This window comes from Rhinolophus sinicus, chromosome 6 (genome assembly GCF_057876585.1).
Source record: "Rhinolophus sinicus isolate RSI-liver-muscle chromosome 6, RSI-T2T, whole genome shotgun sequence".
In the NCBI taxonomy this organism is placed as follows: Eukaryota; Metazoa; Chordata; class Mammalia; order Chiroptera; family Rhinolophidae; genus Rhinolophus; species Rhinolophus sinicus.
The window spans coordinates 15858337-15884994 of NC_142506.1; the positions used below are offsets into that span (position 1 = coordinate 15858337).

At 41.7% G+C, this 26658-nt stretch overlaps 1 protein-coding gene and 1 pseudogene across 2 annotated transcripts in view; both read left to right on the top strand.

The window, feature by feature from the left end:
* SAMD12 (sterile alpha motif domain containing 12) overlaps positions 1-26658 on the top strand; it is a 366678-nt gene that overhangs the window by 57590 nt on the left and 282430 nt on the right. The window lies entirely within an intron of this gene.
* LOC141567873 (glucosaminyl-phosphatidylinositol-acyltransferase PIGW-like) lies at positions 13502-23878 on the top strand (annotated as a pseudogene).

A 26658-nucleotide genomic window follows, 5' to 3' on the forward strand; every position in this document is an offset into this window, starting at 1 on the left:
ACCTTTTAAACCGCAGTTGCTTTTGCACCAACCTAATAAATCTTATTAAACCCAAAGTGATTGCGCCTCTACTTCTTCTTAGCTGGATCCCCAAAATGTCTGTTGGATCCTTTCTACCCAACGCGAGGAAGGTGTAACAGAGGGGAGAGAGAATAAAAAGAAGCAGTTATCTTAATTGCCTGTGGATGAAATATGCTACCTTTGCAAATGTCACAATTTTTAACAAAATATATGATCACGTGCTTCCCTTGGTAAGGTCCTTACCTGGCCCCGAGCAAATGAGGGGTCCTTAGCTTTGTGTAATCATTCAGTAAATACAGCAGACTAGACTTGCTGTGGGGTCACTTCTGTGCAAAGAAGGTGAGGGGACAGAATATTAATTACAGTGTGCACGTGTACAGCAGTTATCCTGTGCCAGGTACTGCTCCAAGTACATTTCATGTATCACAATTTCTGGTTCTGGTACAGAAACCGAAAGCCCTCCCATTACAAATTTCAAGAAATGCTATATGAAACATAGCAAAAATCTATGGCAGAGCTTATAAGGAAGTGGAGGAACTCACCAGATGCTACAGGCAAGAGAGGGCCTGAAAAGAGGAGGTGAGAATTTGGGAGGGAACTGGGATGCCCTTGGTGGAGAGTTGGCATCTGGGTCTTAACACTGACCTGGAGTTAGGAGTGTCAGAAATGATGCTCCTGCATAAAATAAGAAGTCTCAAATGGCTGGATTCTCTGGAAAGAGTGATCTAAAGAGTCTCCCACTAGAACAGGAAAGCAAGAGGGAATTTGTCTTCATTTGGGTCCTGGCAGGGGTGGGGGAAAGTCTTCCGAGAAAAATGTGATTTATGCACCTGACTTCCTGTGAGTTTGGGATTTATGTTTATCATTCCCATGTGTTCCAGGAGCCACAAGCTGAGAAATTAATTCCCAAATTAGTTTTGCACTACTAATAGCTTTGGGACACGTCCCAGTCCCCAAATCCACTCTGGATGAAGTATTTTTAAGATACCAGGGAATCGATAAAAAACTCTCTTTTCTCCTCCTCCTGAATTGGGACCTGACTGAATTACAGAGTCAGGCAGATGTCATTTGGGATTTCACCTCTATTCTTGACAAATCTGGTTGGACACTGTGCGGTATGAGCTTGCTCGTACTTTACCATCAACCCTGATTGGCTTCTTTAGAGAGTCTCAGTTCCGCTTCACGGTGGCAGGTCACCTCCATGGGGCAGATCATTTACAGTAATCCGCCAAAGACTGCACCCCGTGCAGCAGTCCCCTTGTCACTGCGTCATAATAGAAGGAAACATTCACGAGGAAGGCCTAGAAATTCTAAAGGTGCATGCACCTCATATAATAGCCACAAAATGTATAAATCCATTGAACGGAGAAATTGACAAATTCACCATCATAGGAGAAAGTTTGAACTTCCTCCTCTTAGTAATTGAGACCATAAGTGGATCAGTATTTAAAAAGGATCTAGAAAATAATGAACAGCACAATAAAGAATGTTGATACAGTAAACAACACTAGAACCCTGGTCTGACAATTAAAGAGTACACATTCTATTTGTGCATGCAAGCCAGTAAGCTACAGATGACAAAATTAAAGATGCCTATACAGTAACTTAGAGGTTGCATCTTACATTCTTGCATAAACTCTGGTTTGCAAAATAACACATTTATAGAAATGTTAATTATAGGATTGTTTATAATACAAAAAATAAGGAGCAAACCTAAATGTCCATGGGTAGAAGACCAGATAAATGAATTGTGTTGTGTTTATGCAAGGAATACTAAACATTAGTTAAAATGATCGGACTAGAGTTAATGGGTCGGTCTCATAAAGATGAGTGACAATCAGATTGTAGAATAATATATGATGACATTGCAGCATGATGACATTTATGTTAAAAAATGTAAAATACTGTTTGTGGATACATGTAGATATAGACACATAGGAGCATGCTGGAGTTTATAAACAGTTGTATTAAGATCGTCTAGAGAAGGGTTATATTTGGAGGGAGCAAGGGAGGAGAACAGGTTTCACAAAGGTGCTTTGGGTTCATAATTTTTTGTTTCTGTTTTTAAGAGAGCTGAAGAACAGTTAGACATAATTTCAAGATTTGGCAAATCTGAGCGAAACTGCAAAGAATCATGTATATACTAGCTATGCAAAAAAGTCCATATACCACCAGGACTCAGGTCATGTGTCACGATATTCTGTAGCTTTGACCGCAATGTGTCTTTGGTCTATAATGCTCTATCCTGTCTACCCTAGTGAGCTCATCCTGCAAGACTCATTTCAGATACTCTCATTCTGCCTAAAAGCTGCTCTGATTGACCCCAAACCCAAGCAAAATCAACCTTCTTACATGTTCCCTCAGCATTTTACTAGTTCTTCTATTATATCACTTGCATCATCGTGCTCATGGTTACCGTCTCTTTCTGTCACTAGATGTGAGTTTCTTGAGGACCAACTGTGTGTCTTTGTCATCTCCAGCTATGATCACCTTTATATTTATTTAGATTCTGAAAACATTCACAAATAATTGACAGTTGCAATTCAAATAATCTTAGCGTCCAAGAAGTGTTCTTTGGTGATAGCCAAAGGGACTTATGTGTACATGTCATTCACCAGTTGACAAAAGTAGGTCATTGGGATGCCTAAATATTGTGACTGTGAATGATATTTACTAGGGAGTTTTGGTCATTTCTGCCACATGTGTCTTTAGAAATACCTAATAGGATTCGGAAGCTCCCTACCCCTCATCGTGGCCCTGTCAGCAATTCCAGAAGACCACGTTTGGGGGCATGGGAGTGACAATTTCAGCTCTAGAATGTAGTGATAAATGTTGGATCTTTGAGAATATATAGATATGTAGATAGATAGATAGATAGATAGATAGATAGATACATACATACATACATACATACATACATATAAAACATACTCCAAATGGAATTTTTTCCATTCAAATCTTTAGCATTTCCCTGTAAAGTGAGCCTGGAAGATGAGCGTACAGATGAGGGAGAAGAGGACTCCAAATCTTCTTTCTTCAGCTTTACCCTGAGTGCTTTGTCCATACTTATGTATCCGGGCATTTTCTCGTTCCCAATTCTAAGGATGTGATTTCTTCTGTCTCTTCTTTTTTCTAAGCCAGTTGAGTAGAACTTCACAAATGATTAGGGTACTCAATGGAAATCACCAAATACTGGGGATGGGTAGTTGTGCCCCATAAACTATTTTAAACACCATTTTACTAAGTCGTGCTCAAGGCTGCCGTCGTACCCGTTACGGTGAGAAAGGGGCTTCACTGGTTGTGGTTGGGCCCCCTACCGTAGAAGAAACATTGTTTTATGGCTTGTTTCTCTGTTCAGCAAATGTAATGATAAACATGTAACACAGCCAGGAGCAGGTCTGTCCTTCCCTGGCACTGTATGTTATTTAGTGGAAATGGGGAATTTAAAACATGCCAATTTGCAGAATAGAAGAGACCTCCTGTTTAATTTTATGATAATAATTTTGATTTGGTTGTTAACATGGGCTCTGCAATTCATTCACTTGTTTGATTCATTAACAGCGCTTTTATATTTAGTGTCCTTGTGATAGAGTGGAAGGAGACAAGCTTACTGTATATCAAGAATACAAAGTGATACACTGCAAGAAATCCAGCTGCTGTCATTGGGGGAGGGGGAGTGGTGGGTAGAAATGCTGTGGTTTCAGGGAAATGCATTTGGTGTATTTTTCTCTGGCACCCACTCAAAAGGAGAGAAAGATACCATAAACTGTGAAACTCGAGCAAGGGTGTCTTAGTTGTTTTGTTTAGTGATTTACACAAAACAAAGAATGGAAATCAAGTGTAAAGATAAACAGCATCAGGAAAGGAATTATTCAGTATGTGCCCTGAGAAAGTTGTAATGGAAACTCATTTATAATTAATTGATTTGTGGAGCTACTCTGTGTTGCTTATTTTGTTTTATTCTCACATCGTCTGTGTTAACAAACAACAGATGAATGTTAGCTTTTTTTGTAGTTGTTGAGTTACTGGTTATTTTATTTCCCCCCAAATCGCTGATTGATCGTCTTTAGGTATGAACCCCCCGCCTACAAATTCACAAATATGGAAAAATATGACGTGTATTAGTCAGAGTTCTCCAGAGAAACTGAGCCAATAGGATATATCGATCTATCTCTATGTATCTGTGTGTCTGTCTAGAGACTGATTTGTTAAAGAAGTGGCTCATGCTGTTATGGGTGCTGGCAAATTTGAAATCCACAGGGCTGGTGGCAGGAAGCAAGCTGGACACACAGGCAGAGTTCATATGTTGCAGTTCCGAAGCAAAACTTGTTCAGTCTTTGCTCTTGGGACCTTCAACTGACTGGATGAGACCCATGTACATAATGGAGGGTGTATTAGTTAGGGTTTTCCAAACAAACAGAACTAATAGGGTGTGTGTGTGTGTGTGATTTATTATAAGGAATTGGTTCACATGATCATAGAGGCTGAGAAGTCCCAAAAATCTGCAGGAAGCAAGCTGGAGACCCAAGAGAGCTAGTGGTATAGTTCTAGTCCAAAAGCCAACAGGCCCAACAGCCAAGAAGAGCCAATGTTTCAGTTTGAGTCTAAAGGCAGGAAAAGACTGATGTGCCAGCCAAAGTGGTGAGATGGAAAAAGTTGCCTCTTCTTCATACAAGATGGTCAGCCATTTTGTTCTAATCAAGCCTTCAACTGATTAGATGAGGCCCACCCGCAATAGAGAGGGCAGTGTGCCTTTCAGTGTCACTGCTGCAAATGTTAATCTCACTGAAAAACATCTTCACAGAGACATCTGGAATAATGTTTGACCAAATTTCAGGGCATTTCTGGCCCAGTCAAGTTGGCACATAAAATTACCTATCACAGCAGGTAATAATCTCTGTACTTAAAGTCAACTGCTTGAATGTTAAAATGCCTTCACAGTAACGTGTAGAATAGCATGTGACCAAACACTTGGGCATCATAGCCTCGCCAAGTTGACACATAAAATCAATCATCATATATGGTATATATATATTTTTTTCATCACAAAAATACTGTGACCACATTGTACGTTATTAGGAAACTAGGAAGGAGGAAAAATTATATATATATATATATATATATATATATATATATATATATATATATATATATATATATATATATATATATATCTATCTCACCAGAATTTTCTTTCAGGTTTTTTAATATAAGGGTATGTTTTAAGGCGTCTTGAAAATTTTTGCGATAATGTTTTAGATGTTTGAAAGTTTTTTTCTCTTTCTCATATTCGTTCCAATTATCCGAGCAAAAACATTCACATGGGAGCTGGGGCCCTGGGTGTTTGTCCAATCTCTGCCACTTACTAGTTTATTTCATCAGTTAAAGAAATATTAGGTTGGTGCAAAGGTAATTGCGGTTTAGAAGGTTAAAAATAATTGCAAAAACCACAATTCCCATTGCACCAACCTAATAGAGCCTCAGTTTCCCTTATCTGTTTTATGAACAGTTTGGGTTTGGCAATCCCTAATGACCTTTTCAGCTTGAATCCAGGATTTTTAAAAGTGAGGTACATGTACCACTCTGTTACTCCATGCCGGAAGCGTGGAGGTGGTACATATATGAACAACGTTTAGTTTAGTAATTCAATAGTTTATTATATACTTGGACAAAACATAATTAGCACACACAATTGTGGCTTCCTGGTTATTGTTGCCTAGGGCAAGGCGAAAGCTAACAAAGGGTATCGTTTTAGAGAAAAATATTAAGAAAACACATGTTTTCGACTATTATGGAAAAACCTTAGAAATGAACATAGCTTTGGATATATATGATATTAACCTATGAGTCAAACTTGCCGTGTTCCCGTGCTGCTTTTTCAGAGACCCATAAAGACTGCCTTTCTTGTAGCAGCAGACAGCGGTGTAGAGAGTTGTTCATTTAACGTTTTGCTCGACCCGCGTTGAGTACAACCTGCCAGGTGCAGTGCAAGGATCCTGGGGTATATGGGGTGTGGCTTTGGCCCTTGGTATTTTACAGTCCAGTGGGGCATCAGAAGTAGAGATGATTTCTTATAACCCAGTATCCGAGCTGCAGCAATACATGTATGTACTAGGGACCAGGTTTGGGATAACACAGAGGAGAGAAACCAACCCTGCCTTGGGGACACCAGGAAAAGCCTCTCTGAAGCCATTCTTGACCTGGCTGACAAATTGGGGATGGGCATTCTAGATACAAGGCATCAAATATCCAGAGGCTTTCAGCACACTCTTGGGAGTTTCTGAAATGTCTATCAGAAACTAGGAAGGAGAAAAAAATATATATATGTTATATATATAATACATATATACACATATATATATATATAAAATGTATATATAATGTTTTATATATATAATATGTAATATATGTATGTATAATATATATTTATTATCTATAATGTATATCTCCCCACCAGTGTTTGATGAAAGTGTCTATTTTCATAGGAAGTGCCTGTAGAAGGTGACGTTTTCCAGCTCTCTCCGCAGTTCCAAGTGGCAGACTTGAGCTCATCTTTCATATTCACGGATTCGATTCTGGACTCTCTGCTATCCCTTTGCTTACCTGTTACCTGCCTCAGAGTTTCTGTGTCTTTACTCTGGAATGAGTCTCCCGTAAAAGCCTACATATCCTAGCAACATTCTTTTTCAATATGGCTTTTGTCATTTAAAAGGAAAGAGAAGGAAACATGATTTTCAATGATCTTGGATGAGGGAAAACTTTGGATCCCTAATTACACGGCTGAGTCTGGTTTTGTGTTTGCCGGGAGCCTCCTGTAAAGCAAACCGATGTGGCCTTCTGTTCTGTTCCAGGAGCCAAGAGCTTGCTGGGCTGAGTTCCCACTGAGTCTGTGTAATGCATTCCTTCTGTCTCACCCCATATTGCAGATCTGCCGAGGCTGATGTCATCACCTTGGCTAATAGAGCCATTCCCCAGTGGGTTACAAGTTGAGCTGCTGAAATGGAGAGCATGGGGAAGGGTGCACAGGGGCTTGCCAGTTAGTTCAACATTGTAATTTCATTTGCCTTCTTTAAAAAAAAAATCCTCTGTAGAAAGAAGAGCGAGAACACATTCACATGTGAAGTATTTTGCCAGGCTGATGTATTGCTCCATTGTCATCGGCCTGCGAGCGGACCTCTTCCGGTGTTGCCTTGGCACTCCACGTGATTTGAGTTTGCTCTCCCACCCAGTGGGCCTCCTCTGGACACCTGGGGACTGGTGGGGATCTGTGAACAGAGTAGGTGTGGGCTGTCGGGAAGGATTGTTGGACGCAGTGTTGTTCGGTTCGAGAGCAGAAGATTGCAGAGCTCTCCTTTCCCTGGCAGGGCTGTGGTTTACAGAAACCTCTCCCCATTCCACCCCTCGCTTTGATAGCGAAATGCCTCTTGTCATGTGCGTACATATGTGCATGTGTGTGTGTAGTTTGGGACCTCATCCCAGCGCTACTGCTTTATATGACTAGGGCCTAGGCATCTGCATTTTATCAGTGGCCCTAGGGGGCGCTGTTGCAGCGAGCACAAAACAATTTGTGAACCAGTGCTACTCTCTTTCTATTTGTTTCCTTCCTTCCTTCTGTCTTGGTGTGTGGAACTACCTAGCACCATGCCTGGCACAAAGCACGTTCTCCGCCTACCTAACTTCTTTCCCATTCTTCTTAATAGTTCCCAACTTCATGAGTGACTACAGTGCGTACAGGCTAGGTTGACGAAGCAGTGGGGTAGGGCAGTGAAAGCCACTGACTGACGGTTCCCCGTGTCGTTACTAAGGAATGGGGATTGGGGAAGAAGGAGGCAGCCAAGTACCTCTGCTTGCGTGGCTCTTGGCTGTCTCTGTATCGTGCTGCTCTTGTTCCTTTGGCACTCTCATGTACATCAAGTACTTGAGTTTCAGTTTGATTTTTCAAGGCCTGTGGCCTGGGGTGAAATCGCCAGAGTGACTCTCTATCCTCTTTGACAGTGAGTCTTGACCAATCTAAGTATCACTGCTGCGAAACCCTGAACTGGAGGGCGTCCTTGTGATTTACCTGTTTGGGGTTCTAGGTGTGTAACCCTTACCTGGAAACGCTGGACACAGACACTTCTTGTGTGCTCTCCGCCTCTCCCAAGCTGCTGCTCCGTTTGCCCCTCCAGTGCTTCTTTGGATCCTTCAGCACCCTTTCCTGAGGGTTTTTGTGGAAGACTGCTCCTCTGAAGCAAGGCCTCAATGAGAATAAGGGGATTCCTCTTCGTGTCTTTGCTTCTCTTGGGTCGTCCCACGCTTAGAACAAATCAGTCTCTGGTTAGACCCACCTCTAAACGTTGTATAGCTAATAGCTTCCACCGAAAGTGTAGTAGTGTAAATGTGAAAGTGAAAGATGACCGGTGTTTGTGCCCCCACATGCCTAGCACACAACAGGTGATGACATGTGAACATGTGACCAGGGATAGGTAGGAATGAGGCATTTGGAGAAGAGCTGATGGTCATGGAGGGTTTCAGGTTTGGGGAGATGGGAGAGGGAGGTTGGGAACAGGTGGTGAAAGGCCTCAGACACCACACAAGGCCTTAGACTTTGCTCTGTATGCAGAGGGGGCCACAAAAGGTTTTTCTGCACAGGGGACTGATGGAGTCAAAATTATATTTTGGCCACGTAGCATGAAGCTCTAATGGTTTGGAATGGGGAGATGCTGGAGGTAAAGTGATGAAAGACGAGTATGAAGACTGTTCTAGAAATCGAGGGCCTACGATTTTGAATGTTACCAGAGGGATGGAAAGGGAGGAATGGGTGCTAAAATACGTTATGATGGAAGAGTGTTGTTGATGGAAATGAAGATCCCTGAGCTTCCCATCGGGACCTGAAATAGGGGGCTTGGGAGCTCGCCAAAGGACAAGGTGAGTTTGTTGGATCACATTCAGGTTTGAAATGAAGGTGGCTGTTCTAAAGGGAGATATACAGCTGACAGTTAGAGACTCAGAATCGGAGATCAGGAGATGGATCAGTGATAGAGAGAAGAGATTTGGACGTGCTGCACATAGTGGTGTAGCTGGAGTCATGCGTGCAGACAGGTGTAGCATTGCCTACGCATCTTAACGTTTTTTTGAGTTTATTGCCAATAAGATATTTGGAGCATTCATGTTCAAGGATAAAAAATACTCAAAATCATCTTGAGTCAACACATTTATCAACTTGATCAATTAGTGAACTTTGTATGTGTCTGGCAGTTTGTTGATGAAATAAAAGTGTGTGTGTATATGTTTAGTCATGAGTAAATTATAAAACAATACAAAAGTATTTAACATGGGATTTGTCTATAAGGAATTTATGATTTAGTTACATGATAATAGCTTAGAACAGCAAACTGTTACCCACAGGCCAAATCCTCCTTTCATTGCCTATTTTGTAAATAAAGTTTTATTGGAACACAGCCACACACACATTCATTTGCATATTATGATTGCTTTCACACTGCAGTGGCAGATTTGAGTAGTTTTGACAGAGAACGTGTGGTCTGGAAAGCCTGAAATACTTTTTATCTGGTTCTTTACAGATGAGATTCGCTTGATCCCAAGCTGAAAAACACTGTAGTATATAAGTCAACCAATGCCTAAAGATTTGCTGGAGTCCAATGGATAGGCATTTCCAGACTGGCTACAAATTCATATATAGTAGTCCCCCTTATTTATGGTTTTGTTTTCCATGGTTTAATTACACTCAGTCAACCATGGCCCAAGAAAATATTAAATGGAAAATTCCGGAACTAAACTATTCATTAGTTTTAAATTGCACACTGTTCTGAGTAGTGTGATGAGATCCTGCATCATCCCACCTGGGAAGTGAGTCAACTCTTTGTCTGGTGTCCCCATGATGTATACACTACCCTCCCGTTAGTCACTTAGTAGCCACCTCAGTTATCAGCTCCACTGTTGCAGTATCACAGTGCTTGTGTTTAGGTAGCCCTTATTTTATGTATTAATGGACCCAAAGTGCAAGAGTAGTGATGCTGGCAATTCAGACATGCCAAAGAGAAGCCATAAAGTGCTTCCTTTAAGTGAAAAGGTATGTATGTATAGGAAAAAACAAACAAACAAACAAATAAAAAAACATAATATATAATATACTTAAGGTTTGGTACTACCTGAGGTTGCTAGCATCCACTGGGGGGCTTGGAACATATCCCCTGTGGATAATGGGGGAACTATCATAAAACATTATATACCTTCTTATAGAACAAGTCAAAGAGACTTAGACCGAAATTCCTGCTCTTCTTCTTGTTGATTACTCATATGACTTTGGACAGTGACTTAAACTTACAATCCTAGTTTCCTTATCAGAAAAATGGGCTTAATACTTATCTACTTCCCTGGGTATAAGGATTTAATGAAATAACACACATATAGTATTTAATATACCACTATGCGATAGTTTTTCTGGGTTGGCTTCATTCTCTGGGAAAGACACGTCCTTGTAGCTCTAAGCTTACAGGATTCTGCTAGTTGAGCTTTGAGAAGACTTGTTCTGTCATTTCAACTTCTGAAAAAGGTTCCTGATTGGCCCCCTCCAGTCACATGCCCACCCCTAGACCAATCTCTGTCTTACCAGGATCCTGTGGTCTGAGGCCATAGGGTGGAGAGGCATTTCCCATGAGAAATGGATGCAACCCAAAAGGAACGTGTTAAATACATTGTCTTTATCTTTGTTTGACCTCATTGTTTGACTTTACCCAACCTTTGCATATAGTCCAGCCTGAGATACATTTTTTTCAAGGGCTAACTTAGAGGACAGGTGGGCACTTACCATACGGCCAGTTGCAATGGTACAGGCTTAAGGAGCAGAAAGCAACAGCTGCAGTAGCAACAACAGCAGTTTAGTGAGCTCCTGTGATATGTTTAGGATTCTGCGAAAGACACAGTCTCTGTGAGTCTTAGCTTTCCATGTACCTGGACAAGCAGTAGGGATGGTGAGCAGATAACTAACATACCATTAGGTACACACCTAGGGTTATGCACAATTTCTTGCATGCTGGCTCTATAAAATTTCTCTTCCACTGAGAAAGCATATGGGAATGCAAGTGAGGATGACATTGCAGATGCCCTTGAATCTGCTCAGGGGAGGTGGCGGGGGGCACAATCGTAAAGCACTAGCCAACTTTAGCACTTCATTATAATTTAAAAATTACTAATGCTATACCTCATCACGGACCACAATACACTGGGGACCTGTGTCATGGTAGTTAAGAACTGGAAGAACTTGGAGTCACCTTAGGGCAATGGAAGAGGCTTATAAAATGACTCTCGATACAAGGTGGATAGGTCAAGTGCCTAATGAATGGAGCCAGTATCTGGAACCATTCCAGATAGTATAAAACATCCCATGGAGAGAGGATTCTTGTGTTTGTGGGACTGTATTAGTTATAGGTCTCTGGTTACAAAAAAACAGAAACCCCTGCCATTAGCTTAAACAAAAAGGGAGAATTTATTGTAACAATTAAGTATATCTTCTAGTCCTTCGTTATCTAAAATGACGTCCAGCACATATTAGGTGCTCAGTAAATATTTGTCGAATGAATGAATGATTCCAACCAGAATGCCCTTCGAAACCCAGACAGTAAGTTGTCTGTCTGCAGCTCTTATCTCTGCTTCTCTGTTCATAACACCTCATTCACCTTCTCTTCCCTGAAGTGGTGTCTCTGCTTCCCACTCCGTGTGGCAGCACATGACCACCCACAGCTCCTGAGTTTCTGCCATCCGGTTTCAGCCATTTGATGAGGCTGACTTGATTCCCTATTCCCAGCTCGAAATTCTAGTAGAGAGAGAATCTGATTGGTCCAGGGTGAGTTAGGGCTCCATTTCTGGTGAATCACCTGTGACACAAACCTTCCCCAGGATCCTGTGGCTCTGGATTGGGTGGCATGGGGAGCATTTACGGACACAAAGTCATGATCAACTGGATAGACAATCCCAGGCATATCTACTATGAGCCCCATTACATAGATGAGATAAAAAGTACTGAACCCCACTTTTCAGGGACCTTGCAACAGGACAGGATTTGCTGGGAATTGGTGGCTGTAGCTGGAGTCAGAATAATTTAGCCTCCTGTTCTTGGGTAGACTGTCCACCCTACTCTTCCTTCCATGGTTATTATCTTTTGGGTTCCACCTCAGCCAAGAGAACATAGACTTGTCTTTTGAGAAAGTGTCAATTTGAAGCATCCTCATTTTCGTGATGGCAGCTAGTTGGTGCTGAATAATAATGGGATTCTATTTCTGGACTTCGTGATTCCATCTCTGAGTAAATGCAGAGCAGATCTTGGCAGGTATATTCTATATGTGATCAGCGGAGCCAAGTCACCTCGCATTGCTAAAGCCGAGCAGCAGACGTGAGTGACATTTTTAGGCTTGTTTGTACCGTGTAAGTAATAATGTTTTAATGTGGAAAGTGCCGTGCATTGCTCTGGGGATATGGCTTGGTTTGGTAGAAAGGGCCAAACAGGAAATATTCCAGTTGGGCCAGTTACTACCTCTGAAAGATCAGGCAAGTTCCTTAACTTTTCTTAGTTTTGTCATTTGCAAAATTGAGATCATGAAATTTTAGGAGAAAGAAAACAGAAATACATATTTGACTTTGTACCATGCACAAAAATAAATTCCAGATGGGCTAAAGAGCTAATATGATAAAAACAAAGCTTTAAGAGTTTCAGAAGGCAAAGCATCATGAAATTAACTACTTCTAAATACAAAATGACTGTGAACGCATTTAAATGTAAATGACTGCTTCGGAGAAGATATTTGTAACATATATAATAGACACTGAATTAATATCTATAACATGTTTAGTAAAACGAATAGCCTCAACAAATCAGTAAAACAAGCTATCAAATAGATAAATCAGCTAAAGGAATAAATAGGCAATTCAGAGAAGAAATTTTTACATCACAGTAAACTTACAGAAAAACTCCACTTCTCGAATGAAAAATATTAATTTTAAAATGAGATTCCTTTGCGTAAATTAGAAAAATTAATAAGCAAGTAATGTGGAACAGTGAGCACTTTCATACACTGTTGATGGAAATGTTCTTGAGTCAAGCTTCTGTTTAAGTTATTTCGGCATCAATTCCAAGATCCAAAATGTATATATCCTTTGACCCAGCAACTCCACTTCTGGGAACTTATCAAGAGTTCTTCAGTTGTGTACAAGAACGCATGTACCAGGATTCTTATTTCATAATGATTTGTTTTCGAGAAAAAAATGAGGCACAACCTTTATCACTAGGAGAGTGCTTAGATGTGGTGTGTCCATTAGAGTGAAAAATTGGAAACAAATTAATACCCGTCAGTAAGGGGTAGCCAGGAGGCAGCTTGTTCTTGTGGTGCCCTGTGGGCATGCTGGGAGCCCAGTGGCCCGGCCATGGCCCTCTGCGGGGCGTCGGAGGGGGGCCCAGTGGGAGTAAGGGAGGAAGAAGAAAAAAATGTCTCAAAAGCAGATAAAGGAAGCTTTTGTCAGGAACCACAGGGAGCCAGTGTGCTGGAAGTTAGCCAGCTGGGCTTGCCTGCCCTCTGTGTCCTGGGCAGACGGCTCATGGTCCTTCTCTCACAGCACTTGTGCTGGTCTGGAGAACTCAAGTCTTCACTCACTTTGTTTTCCCAGTAGGTGCCCTGGTGGCCACTTTGGCCATTTGTCATCGTTCATCCTCCTCACTGTCGTTATCTGTGGGGCAGGACTATTCTATCAAATACACTGCAGGGGAACTTGTGATGCTAGAATGCCTGTCCAGAAAATCCTTGAAAAATTCTTGAAAATCAGTCTAGCTTCAGAAAACATTCCAGCCCTCTCCTATTCCTGTGCAATTAAGAGTGCTTTTACTGCTATGGCCATTTTGGACTTCCCACTTTTTCCCAGAAGACTTGCCAAAACCAAGCTCTTTGGGACAGGAGCAATCGATTTTGGAGTAGGAGGCTTTGTTTTGGGGACTGCAGTGGTTTGTCCTGAGATTAGGAGGAAATGCATGGAAGGGTCTAGATTTTGTTATCTTATGAAGTCATTGTACTCTGGCCATTAGTAGGAGTTGGACAATTAGCCATCATAAAATCCATAGGCAATCAGGAACAGTTCACTGAGATTGCAATTCACTGAAACTTTTCCTTTAATAGTTGTGAAATTGGTAACATCACTGCTTTTGATAATTTCTCCCCCTAAATTAATCCTGGATTGCGGCTGTCAGCATTACGGTATTATACCTGCTAGCTCTTGACTTTCAAACAAAAGGTTGATTTTGTTTGGCACTGATAGCAGTGGTACGAGGGTTGGTTTATTAAATGCCCACCAAGAAGGAATAATCTCTACCTTGGGGTATGTGGCATTGTACATGGCCGGTGTGCAAACAGTGTCATATGTGCTTAAAAAAAGATTATATATCAAAAATTGGATAAAAATAGCATATTGTGTTCTACTGACAGCCATTACCCTCTTTGTGTCTCTTTACATAGTTCAGGTCAGTGGAAAAGTAGCATCTTGAAGAATGGCCAGTTTAACCTGGTGTGTTTGGATAGTTGATTCTAACCCGATCCTTCATGGTACTTGATTACTAGGTAATATAATTTTGAACTTTGCCAAGTTTCTAATTCAAGGGGCTGTAGTACCATGTTCTTGGGAGCGGATCCAGTCACCTGCTGCAAATAAAAAGCATCTCTAGTCTCTGAAACTAAAAGAAAGGAACCCAGGCTTTGTTTAATCACAGCTATGAATAGATTGATTTTTTTTTTTATCTTGCTGTCAAAACGAGGTGTAATAATTAAGTTCGCGAACTTGTTGCACCGATGCTGCTAACCTTTTTCTGATATCAGTGGGATTATTCATTATGAATTTGTACGAACTGCACAAACAGTTAACCAACTTTACTATTTGGAAGTGCTGGAAAGCCTGCTTGAAAAACTTAGACGACCTGAACTTTTCGCCAACAATTCATGGCTCTTGCATCACGACAATGCACCAGCTCACACGGCACTGCCTGTGAGGGAGTTTTTAGCCAGTAAACAAATAACTGTATTGGAACACCCTCCCTACTCACCTCATCTGGCCCCCAGTGACTTCTTTCTTTAATCCAAGATAAAGGAAATATTGAAAGGAAGACATTTTGATGACATTCAGGACATCAAGGGTAATACGACGACAGCTCTGATGGTCATTCCAGGAAAAGAGTTCCAAAATTGCTTTGAAGGGTGGACTAGGCACTGGCATCAGTGCATAGCCCCACAAGGGGAGTACTTCGGAGGTGACCGTAGTGATATTCAGCAATGAGGTGTGTAGCACTTTTTCTAGGGTGAGTTCGCAAACTTAATTGTCCGACCTCGTATAACAACTGGTAGGTACATTGCGTAGCAGTGCTTTGTGGGCCTTATTTGTGCTCAGTCTCTACGTGTTTACCAACCATTTAATTAGTATATGCTACACTTGCAAGATAAGACTATAAATTTTTTGGTGATCAATAGGGGTAGGATGTTTCCGTGTTTGAGCAATCTCAGTGGGGAAGAATAAATATTAAATGTGAAGGAAACGGGCTTTTGGCAATCCAGTGTTACCTGATTTATTATAAAATTAAGAGTTTCAATCCTCTATAACAGTGGTGATGCTTAATATTTTAATGTGTCTCAGCACTATGTAAAAGAAACCAATAGGGAGGGAACAAAGCCTCATGACTTGTTAGAATATTTATTGAATTTCAGTATTTTAAAGAAAAAAAATGAGAAGCCAGATCAATCAAAGTATGTTCTTTCTGTGGAATATCATGCAGGTATTTAAAAGAATGAGGTGGGCCCACAAACAATATTATGGAAGCCTAATGAATCATAGAATCATTAAATATATTATGATCCAATTTATCTGAAAGCTATTGATATTTATGTGTATATATATACACATATATGCATATATACACCTACGTATATATGTGTACATGTATGTGTATATATGTATATGTACATGTATGTATGTATATATGTATATGGAAAGGAGACAGGAAGGATGACACCGAATTTGACAATAGTGTCCTCTGTGGAATGGTCAGATGTATGGGTGAAGGGTGATCGTCACACTTTCCTATATTATTGTATTATTTAACTATTTTAAATGACGCTCTTATTTTGTTTCTCCTGAAATATAAAGCCACAGTATTTTAATATTGATAATGGAAGGGTAAGGTATTAAATGCGAAACACTTTGGACAATGCTTACTGATACATAATAGGTCCTTGATACACATTCGTGTTTTTCTCCTTTCAATCCTTTGCTAGAGTGGATAAGAATTGTATGAATTAAGAAACATTCTGTTCATGCCTACTGTGTTTCCCCGAAAATAAGACCGGGTCTTCTATTAATTTTTGCTCCAAAAGACACATTAGGACTTACGTTCAGGGGATGCTAGGGCTTATTTTCCGGTTAAGTCTTATTTGGGGGGAAACACAGTACTGTACGTCCTGGGGAGAGCTGATCTGTAAGGACCTTCCTATCTACCTGTGAAGATAAAACAGATTTACAGATATTTCCAACAGTGATTGGGGTTGGTTATCCACTCCGGAATGTTTATGTGTATCACCTATGTGTTACCACAAACCACTGCTACATTGCTTCATGTTGGATTCTGTACAATCAATTCATGTACAATTAAGTTAATTTTCTTTAATTAGCTACATTTCTGATCATTGTTTTTTTCATTCCTTTCCTTCCAAGCAGAGCAAATCCATCCTTTCATGCATGTCCTTTCTTCCTTCCTGCATATCTATCTGTTACAGCATGTCTTATGTACCTGTATGTTCATAGCTAGATTTGAGAGTTCCAAAGGGATCCAAGATGATGTATCTTCCTCCTTGGGCTGGACACCAGTCCAGGTCCAGGACTCTAAAATAAATGGTTGATGATAGAATGAGCATTCACATGGTAAAGGCATACAGTAGTATAGGAGTATTTAGGAAGAACATGAAACTGGGAATCATGCTGATAGGTTTGTGGGAGGGGCCTGGAATTGAACAGGTAGGAAAAGTAAGCTAACAGCACTGTTACAGTAAAGTAAACAGCAAATGCATAGTAGACTGTATGTTAAAAGCTCAGAGTGAAATGTATGGAAAGCTGAGCTAGAGAATATTAGAGAGAAGGCAGGAACTAGATTACAACAACTTTGTAAGCTCTACTTTGAAATTTGCCTAGGAAAATGGTGGCACAGAATCAGGTCCCTCCCTCCTTCCTAATTCCAGCCTTAATTGTCTTGCATCTGCTCTGAGTGGAGCAGTTATGGGTTAGTCTGGGGATTTGCTGGAGTCCGGAACCAGAGAGCCAGGCCAGGAGCCTAGTCAAGCCTGAAATAGAGAGCTCTCAGGGAACATCAGCACACCTTGCTTCCTGGAGAAAGCTTGATCTGCAGAGTGCTGGGGACCCTGGATTGAGGGCAGTACCAGCCCTTCTGAAAGCGGCTCTTAGAGGACCCCCGACCCCTAAAAATCTATGATGAGGAATGATGATACATAGGTTGAGTCTTTCCTTTCCATATGAGCAGGAGAATATCAGCTCTATCAGGCGAGGGACCCAAGGAGGAAATTTAATTCCTTGTCATGGATATTGCTCCTGGTAGCTCGGTTTAATCTGTGGAAACAAAAATTCCCCAAACCTTAGTGACAAAAATATAGCAAACATTTCTTTCTTTTTCATTTCACATGCCAATTACCCATGATCTGAGTTCTCTGCTTGAGGGACCCAGGCTGATGGAAGCTCTGCCATCTGGAAAGTCAATTGTCACTGTAGCAGGAGGGAGGAAAGATGAGTAATTGTACACTGACCTTTAAGGGTTTTCACCCAGAAGTAACATGTATCATTTTTTCTCATATTCATTGATGAAAACAAGTCCCTTGGGGGTCAAGGGGATTGTAATTCTTCCTATGCCAGCGTAAGAGGGAAGTGTGTGTTGGTGAATGGTTAAAATGTCTGCCACATTTGGGAATGGCAGTCGCCAGCCTGGCCATTGCTAGCTCCACTGTGCCTTCTACCTCTAACCAGATTACTGCTTAAAGGGCCTCAGCAACTGGACCCAAGCACCAGGGCTGAACAGAGTCATGAATGGGTAAAGGAAAGTTACCTGAAAGTGGCCCAGAAGCCAGAGAGAGGGAAGATAGGCAGAGCACCCAGAATCGATAGCAACTCCTGCGGGGTGGTGCTCCCCAGGGATAAACCTGGCACAACCACCTGCTGTGGTGTGGCTTTCAAGGGTAGAATGATCTTACAGTTTTAAATGGCTGGGAAAAAAATTGGAAGAAAAATAACATACATCAAATGCTTTACAATGTGTGACGCAGTCTTCTAAATCTTTGCATTTACCAGCTCAATGAATCTTTACAACAACCCTGTGAAAGAGATACTAATAGTCATTTTGTAGAAGGAGCAACTGAAACTTCTAAATAGGTTAAGTAAATAGGTAGAGCTAATGGGTCTTTCGGGTGGCATTCAAACCCCGAAAGTCTTCCCTCAGAGCCTGTGCTGTTAATTGGCTTCCAAAATGACAAGTTCAGCACTGTGAGTGCAGTACCATGTTTCCCCGAAAATAAGACCTAGCCGCACCATCACTCTAATGATTAGACGCACTCTAATGCGTCTTTTGGAGCAAAAATTAATATAACACCCGGTCTTATTTCAATATAAGACCAGGTCTTATACAATATGATATGATATGATATGATATGATATGATATGATATGATAATATAATATAGGACTGCGTCTTATATTAATTTTTGCTCCAAAAGACGCATTAGAGCTGGTGGTCCGGCTAGGTCTTATTTTTGGGGAAACACAGTATTTAGTGACAAAAGAAAGATGCAGGCAACACTTTCTGGTGAGTTCCCAGGAGAGAAGATAAGTGCATTTCAGAGCAGAAGGCTCTCTAGGAGGACGGGGACAGATTTCTACCAGGATCATAGGTAGAGACTTCGAACTAACTTTGAACCCCAATTACACAAAATGTTATCCACCCACCCCAAAATATCCATTCTTTTCATTAGTAGGCCTTAGACTGGTATTACAAAAATTGTACTTCACTAGTGTTATTTTTCACTAAGCTGATGAAGAATGTATGGAAATTGATGTTCTCTCTTGCTGTGCATATAACTCCATAATATCCTCAATTCTGCCACTTGGCCCCCAGAGCCTGAACTGTTTCCTTTCCGATCCTTCATGGACACAGTTTGCAGCCCCCTGAACTCGTGCTACAGAAGTGCAGGAGGAGACCACCAGTAACATGAGTGAAAACAATCATGTGAACACTGAGGAGGCTCAGTAACGACATAACAAGCCTTTGTATAAATAAAAATGATGTTCTCTTAACTTTTTTGAATATGAATTTTTCAAACATACACAAAGTAGTAGAAGAGTGTTAAAATGGGCCCCCAGGTACCCAACACCCAGTTTCCACAAATACCTCATTTCCTGTATTGCCCCAACCGTCCTTCTCCCAGATATTGGGGATTAGAAACAAAGACATCCTTTCATTTCATTAGGACATACTCCAGTATGTATCCATAATAGACGAGGGCTTCTGTTTTTTCTTTTTAAATGTATGGCCATAATGCTATTATCATACCTAACAAAATTAACAACAATACCTAAACGTTGTCTAATATTAAATCCATGTTCAGTTTTTCCTAATTGTCTCAAGAAAAGCAGAACTTAGAAATTAACCAGGTCGCAAGTGGGTGAGGCAGTGAAGGGTACCTTGATCAAGCCAAGACAAACAAGGAAAAGAGAAAAATGGAAACAGCGAAGTAAAATAAATAGGAAACAGTAGAAGACACAAAAAAATGGAATTAAGTCTATCAGTTGCATATTATTATGAATATGACAAATTCCCCTATTACTTTATACAGATTCAATTAAAATCCAACAACACTGGAGCACTTTTAAATCAAAGAGGTGAAAAATTGTTTCAATTACAGGAATGTGCAAACAGATACCAAGAAAAAGAGGTTATAATTTTAATATCGAACTTAGGGGGATTTAAGGTTAAACGCACTGAACAGGATAAATAAGGACATTATTTAATTGTAGGAGGCACAATATGAAAGAAGATATATTAGTTATAAACATAAATGCACAAGTGAGACTGAAAAATATAAAGGAAAACTTATTAAAATGCAAAAGGAACTTGATATTAGTAAAATTTTAGTGTGTGATCTTGCTATATGTCTTTCAGGACCACCCAGATTCGGGTAAATTATGTGTTATGATAAACAAAATTGAATATATTTAACGTTTAATTCTGTGAAGGGGGATGTATGTGTATTTTTGTGTGTCTATGGAATAGTTCCAAGAATTGACTACGTTCTTAGTCCCAAATTTTCATCGGCCTTGTTCTCTAATCATGATGTAATATTGAAATATAATTTTAAAAAAAGAAATCAATGCTAAAATGGTGACCAAAAAAAGTCTTATATGTTAATTAAATTCTAAATTATCCTTGGATCAAAATAGAAGTCAAAACTTGAATTATAAACTATCTATAAAGAATTAAGAGGGAAAGAAAATTCTACCAAAATCTATGGGACATACCAAAAGCTGAACTCAAGGGAAATGTATTGCCTTAAACATCAGTATTTAAAAAGTAAAATAAAGGAACTGAAGATGTATTTAAGAATTTAGAAAAAGAACATAAAAATAAAATAGGTGGAAAAAGAGAAATATTAAAGTTAAGGGCTGGAATCGTTTAAGTAGAAAATTGACAATCTATAAAAAAGTTAAATGGTCTTTTCTCTGAAAAGACCAATAAAATGGGTAACCTCTTTTTGATTGAAGTTGAGAAAAAGAGACAGACAGCAAAAATGTGTATAACTAGGAACAAGCAAGGTGATAAAAATCACATATAGAGAACAAATTAATTTGAAAGCCCAAAGGAAATGTTTAGGATGCAAATTATAAGTCATTTCTGGTACTGGTTACGATGGAGAAGCCCACCAAGCCTATTTCTCCCACTGACTACAACTGGAAGTTCTGGACAGAGTACCAAAAGCAATGACCTGAAAAGCAAAGCCTCTGAAAACTAAACAGCACAGACAGCTTGGGAGGGAAGTCAGAACTTGAATGAAGAACTCTTGGTGCAGTGGTGAGGGTTCTGGTTTTTTTCCTTTTTCACCCTGGCTGGAACCTAAAGGCAGCCAGTCCCTGAACTGTGCAGTTGGTGTCCATGGCAACAAGTTAAGGGAGCATCCCTCTATTTCTGGCCAGGAAAGGGGACCCCCTGCAAACTAGGGAGTGTGCGAGGAATCTCCATTTTCTTTTTCTCTCTCTCTCCCTTAGCCTCATCCCAAGGGTCGCCTCGATGTGGGACCTTGTGGTGGCCTCAGTACAGGCATAGGCACTTCAAACCTTCAGAGAAAATGGTCCTAGGCCAGGGGTATCCAAACTGCGGCCCGCGGGCCAACTGTGTTCCACAATCCATTTTTAATTGGCCCGCAGCAAATTCCAAAAATATATTTAAGTTTACTTAAATAAACCAGGTGAGGCAATATGTACTTCACCTCAAGAGAGTGGCCCGGCTGTTTGTGTATTTTACCGCATATGGCCCTTGGTATAAAACGTTGAAAAAAGTTTGGACACCCCTGTCCTAGGCAGAAGACTCAGAAAAGGGGACTCCCATGGTCCAACAGGGGAAGGGGAACCCCCATTTTTTCTCTTGTCTCTCCCCACTTTGCCTGAGGACAGCCCCACATGCACAGAAGTATGGGCAATGGGGTGCCTAAAACTCAGAGAGCCCCACCTTTCTGGCCAGAGGAAACCTGTCGTGATGGGTAATGACACTGTGCGTTAGTAGACCGGGGTGCCAAAAAGAAAATTTTACTTTATGTAAATTCAAAATTAAGTTTACCTCTCGCCCCCCCAAAAAAATATGCATTCAGGAAGAAGAAGAAAATGTGCATAAATGATTCACAGGAGATACTAGAAATTTAATTAAAGGTCTGCCATTTAAAAGTCACAAGAACCAACCCATTAGACACCTAAGTCCACTACATATCAGCAAACAGTTAATCTTAGTGTTGCCACGCTATTCCAGACTGTGAAGGAAGACAGCATAACATTAATAGCAAAAATGATAAAAAATAGTGTCAGGAACAAAAACTACAGACCAATATCCTATGGCAAGAGATATCAAATAATCTACATCATGTCAATGAATGATACGCTTTGACTAAGGAAGCTTTTTTCCAGGAATGGAAAGATCTCCACTGTCAGGCAATGTCTCCATGTAATTGATTTCTACCGCCAATTAACGAAAAAAAATCATGTTGTATTAAAATGTTTCAAAAGACATTTCCTAAACTGCAGCAAGTATTCCTAATTAAACAAATAAATCCAAGGTTAAGTAGGAATAGGTGGGAATTTCAGAATACAATAAAGGCTGTTTACAAAACAAAACAAACAAACAAACAACAGGGGCTAATATTGTCTTAAATGTCAAAACACTGAAATAATTTCAGTTAAACTGATCTCGACAAAGATGGCTGCAGTCACCATTATTATTCAGCATCGTTTTGGAGATTGTAATGTAGTGAGGAAAGAAAATACACAAATTGGTATGAATAGTAGGAAGCTCATTCAGTTCTGTCATCTTAGTTTATTATGTCTGTGTGCCTGGAAGGTGCGTGATCAACTGATAAAGGACTAAAATTAACGAAGGCGTGGTCCACGGTCAATATGTGGAAATGAATAGTTTTTCCTTGCCATTGGTGAAAAACAATCTAGACATGGAAATAAGGAAACCTTCACAGTTGGCAACTGCCGTTTCCTTGTGTGCTGTCGGGAGCAGCTGCAGGATACTAACCTGGGACAGATAGGACCAGGTTTGCATTTTGAAGAAAACGAGAACGAATGCTTCGGCAGCTCTGAAGAAACTAGTCTGAAGCAGGGAGACCAGTTAGGAGGCCCTTGCAGAGATCCGGGCAGGGATGACGTGGCTTCAAGCAAAAGCAATGCCAGTGAGACAAGAGAAGAAGGAGCCGCGATGACAAGTATGGAGAACGAAGAGGATTTGCAGTCAACTGACTGGAAGGGAGGAAGAGGGAAGAGTTACAGAGGAAGCCCTAGATCCTGGTCAGGATCCTGGGTGAAAGAGGGTGCTGCCCATTGGGTAGGCGTGCAGGAGGCGAGCAGACAGCACTTGTGGGGGTGGGGAACATGTTCCGTTTGGGCGTGTCATGTCTGCAGGTTTAGAGCTGAGAGGAAAGGATGCATTCGAGGAAGACATTGGGTGCCATCAGCAGGCTTGTCTGATATGCCCCGTATAATTACTGGGCCAACGTATCTTTCCATGGGAAACGGATTCTCAAATAACAAGTGTGCGGAAGGTTTTCCTTAGCCCTCCAATCAGTGTACCTCTGCCTTTCTCCACTTCGCTGCAGACCTCATAAGGCTGCCTGGTATGGGCTGTGTCCAGGCGCTCTTGCTCTCTGGTTTCTGATTGCCTTTGGTTTTGAATGAATGTTCAAGCTCCTGCCAGGATGCCGCTATAGCAACTCTGCAAGCTGCTGGCTCCTGCTCCCTCGCCTGTCCATTCGGCCTAAAGGTATTAACTCTCGACTGGTATTCCACTCCACCTTATCCCTGCCTACGCATTTATAAGTAGTCCCTTCATTAAATTCCTCCTAATCTCCCCCATTTGACATGCTCTTTTCTATTTGCTACAGCTGGTCAGTGAGCTGGCTGCATCCAAATCAGCTGGGGTGCCTTCTAAACTCGCTGGGCTTCACCCCAGAGTTACCAAAACAGAATTTCTAGGGGTGAAACCAAAGGCTACAATTTCTCAAGAGACTCTGTTCTGAAGCCAAATTGGGGAAACTCCCCTGTCTTCTTGGCAGCCCTTCTGATACAAGGTAATATCATGAGCCAGATGGCTGAGGTTGAACAGTTCAATCCCAGGCCCTGCCCTTGCCATTGTGTGACCTTGGGCAAAATTGTTTCACCCATCTAAGCCTTGGGTTGCACAGATGTAAAGGGAGCTCATAGTTTCCAGTTCATGATGTTTTTCAGAGGCTTAAGAGAGGTAATCCGTGTAAAACAGGATGCGAATAAGCTTCCAGTAAGTGTTATTTCTCATCTGTTGATAGTATCCATTTACTCTCTATACACTCACTCGGATTTTGCCAGCCCTAGGGCAAGTAAGACTCAGTCCCTGCATTCGGCCTTGTGAAGGACACCGAGAAATAAAATAATCACAACAAAATGCAATTAAATGCTTCCATATTTATAAACTTCTAATTTAGGAACTTCCACTGCTGCCACTAAAGCTGTGGCGGGAGCAGATGTCCGTCAGCGCTGTGCTCCCTGTGGGGTAGGGTTATGGGGTTATGAACCTGACTTCAGAGACGGAGGTGTTTTGTGATGAACTGCTTTGGGAGTAAAGGAGAGGTTGGGAGAAGCAGGGCAGAGTTCAGAGACGTTTGTGAAATGTCACACATATTTCAGTCTGTCCATCCAGTGGACAAAGAGGCAGGGCAAGGGTTTCAGTGACAGGGAACCGCATATAGAGTCTCCGGGATGTGAAAGTGTGGGGTTATGGGAAAGGCACAGATTGGGCATCCAATGCTGGAAGCAGCTGATGAACCTTGTGGCTGTTCTTTCATTCAACGAATACTTACAGAACTTCTGCTCTGGGCCAGACATTGCTGATACTTGTTATCGCGGCTCCTTCCTCTTCTCTTCTCTCACTGGCATTGCTTTTGCTTGAAGCCACGTCATCCCTGCCTGGATCTATTCTGTAGGACCCAGAGGACTACAAAATAGTCATTGTCTCCTGGTGGAGCGTACATCCTGGCAAAAGTTGTAGTTGATGCACAAACAAGTCAAGGTGTAGTGTGAAATGATGACAATTGCCACAGGATAGTGTTGTACAGCAGGATCAAGGAAGAGGTGGTGTGGCGCAGGATGGGTGAGTGGGGAGATAATACCGGCTGGCCACGAAGGCCTCTCTCGTCAGCGAAGGAATGCCAGCACTCGCCAAGTGGGTGGCTGAGGACAAGCTTTCCAACAGAAGGAGCACAGTGCAAAGACCTCGACACAGAGCGTGCTTGATGTGTTTCAGAACCAGCAAGGAGCCTGTGTGGCTTGAGCAGAAGAAAATGACAAGCGTGCTAAGGGGACAAGATGAGGGAACTGGGTGGAGTTGTAGCTCTTGTCACGCCCAGTGTCACACCCAGGAAGCAATGGTGAGCGTTTCGTTTTTACTCTGAGGGAGGTCATAAAGCGATAGGAGGTTTGGATATGGTCTGACATCGTTTCCTGGCTGCCGTGTTCATAGACTGCAGGGGAGGAGGCAGGCAGGGCTACCACGTAGGAAGCTGTTAGAATTCCCCGGGGGTGGAGTGGAGAGAGTGGTCGGGCAGCGTGGGAGCAGTGACCGCTGCAAGGAGGGGTCAGACTCTTGATATATTTTGAAGTGAGAGCTACAGTGTTTGCAAGATGGATCACACACGGATGTGTACACAGGAAATAAGGGGCAGTTCAGATTGACTGGAGGTTTTTTGGCGTGAGCAGCTGGAAGGTCACTGTCATTATTAACCGAATGGGAGAACTGCAGGAAGAATAGGGCTGTGGTGAGAGAGAATGGAAACTGGGGGTTCTCTTTCAGACATTTTCAGTTGGAGACGTAGAGCAGGCAGCTAGGTCAGTGAGTCTGAAGTTCAGGGGAGAAGTCCAGGCTGCAGGTATACATTTGGGAGCCATTAGTGTATAAATAGTATTTAGAGCCTTGGGGATTGGGTGTGTTCCCTTAGGAAGAGAGACGAGCTACGAGGACTGAATGCTGGGGCATCCACTATTTAGAAATCTGGAGACTAGAGGGAAACAGTAAGGACTCAGAGAAGGAGCAACCAGTGAGGTAGGAAGTAAAGGAGGTGAGTCGTGTCCTGGAGGCTAAAATGGGACAGTGTTTCTAGAAGGAGGGATGGAAGAAGCAATTGTTCCTGATATGTCAAGTATGGCGACTAAGAATTGGACCATAGGGTTTGGCAACATGGAATCCATCCTTGGGACCCTGAAGAACTATGTAAGCAGAGAGGTGGGTAAGAAGCCTGGTAGGAGTGGGTTCAGGAGAGAATGGGCCCTGGTGAGCTGAAGGACGAGAGCAAGGGCAGCGCTTTGGGGGCTTTTTACACTACAGGACGGAAAGAGCAATGGAATGGTGGCTGGAGGGGGACGTGGAGACTTGGGTGGAGGTATAAAAAGCTGTATCTATGCTGATGGGAATGACCCAGGAGAGAGAGGAAATCGAAGGTGTGGGAAAGGAGTGGATATGTACTGGACTGACATCCTGAAGTAGGCATGAGGGTGTGAGGGCTAGTGTAGAAATGGGTGGTTTGACTTCAAATCAGAACACCCACAGGTATAAGAGAGAAAGCAACGCAAATGGGCCCAGGGACTAGAACAGGGTGTGTGGGGGTGTGTGGGGGGGGGGGGATGATGAAGGGGGCAGGAGTCGTAAGCTCTTCTTTTCTCAGAAATAAGAATTAGAGTTTCTAGAACTGACTCTGGGTGGTGAACACAATGGGATTTATAGATGATGTAATACAGAATTGTACACCTGAAATCTATGTAATTTTATGAG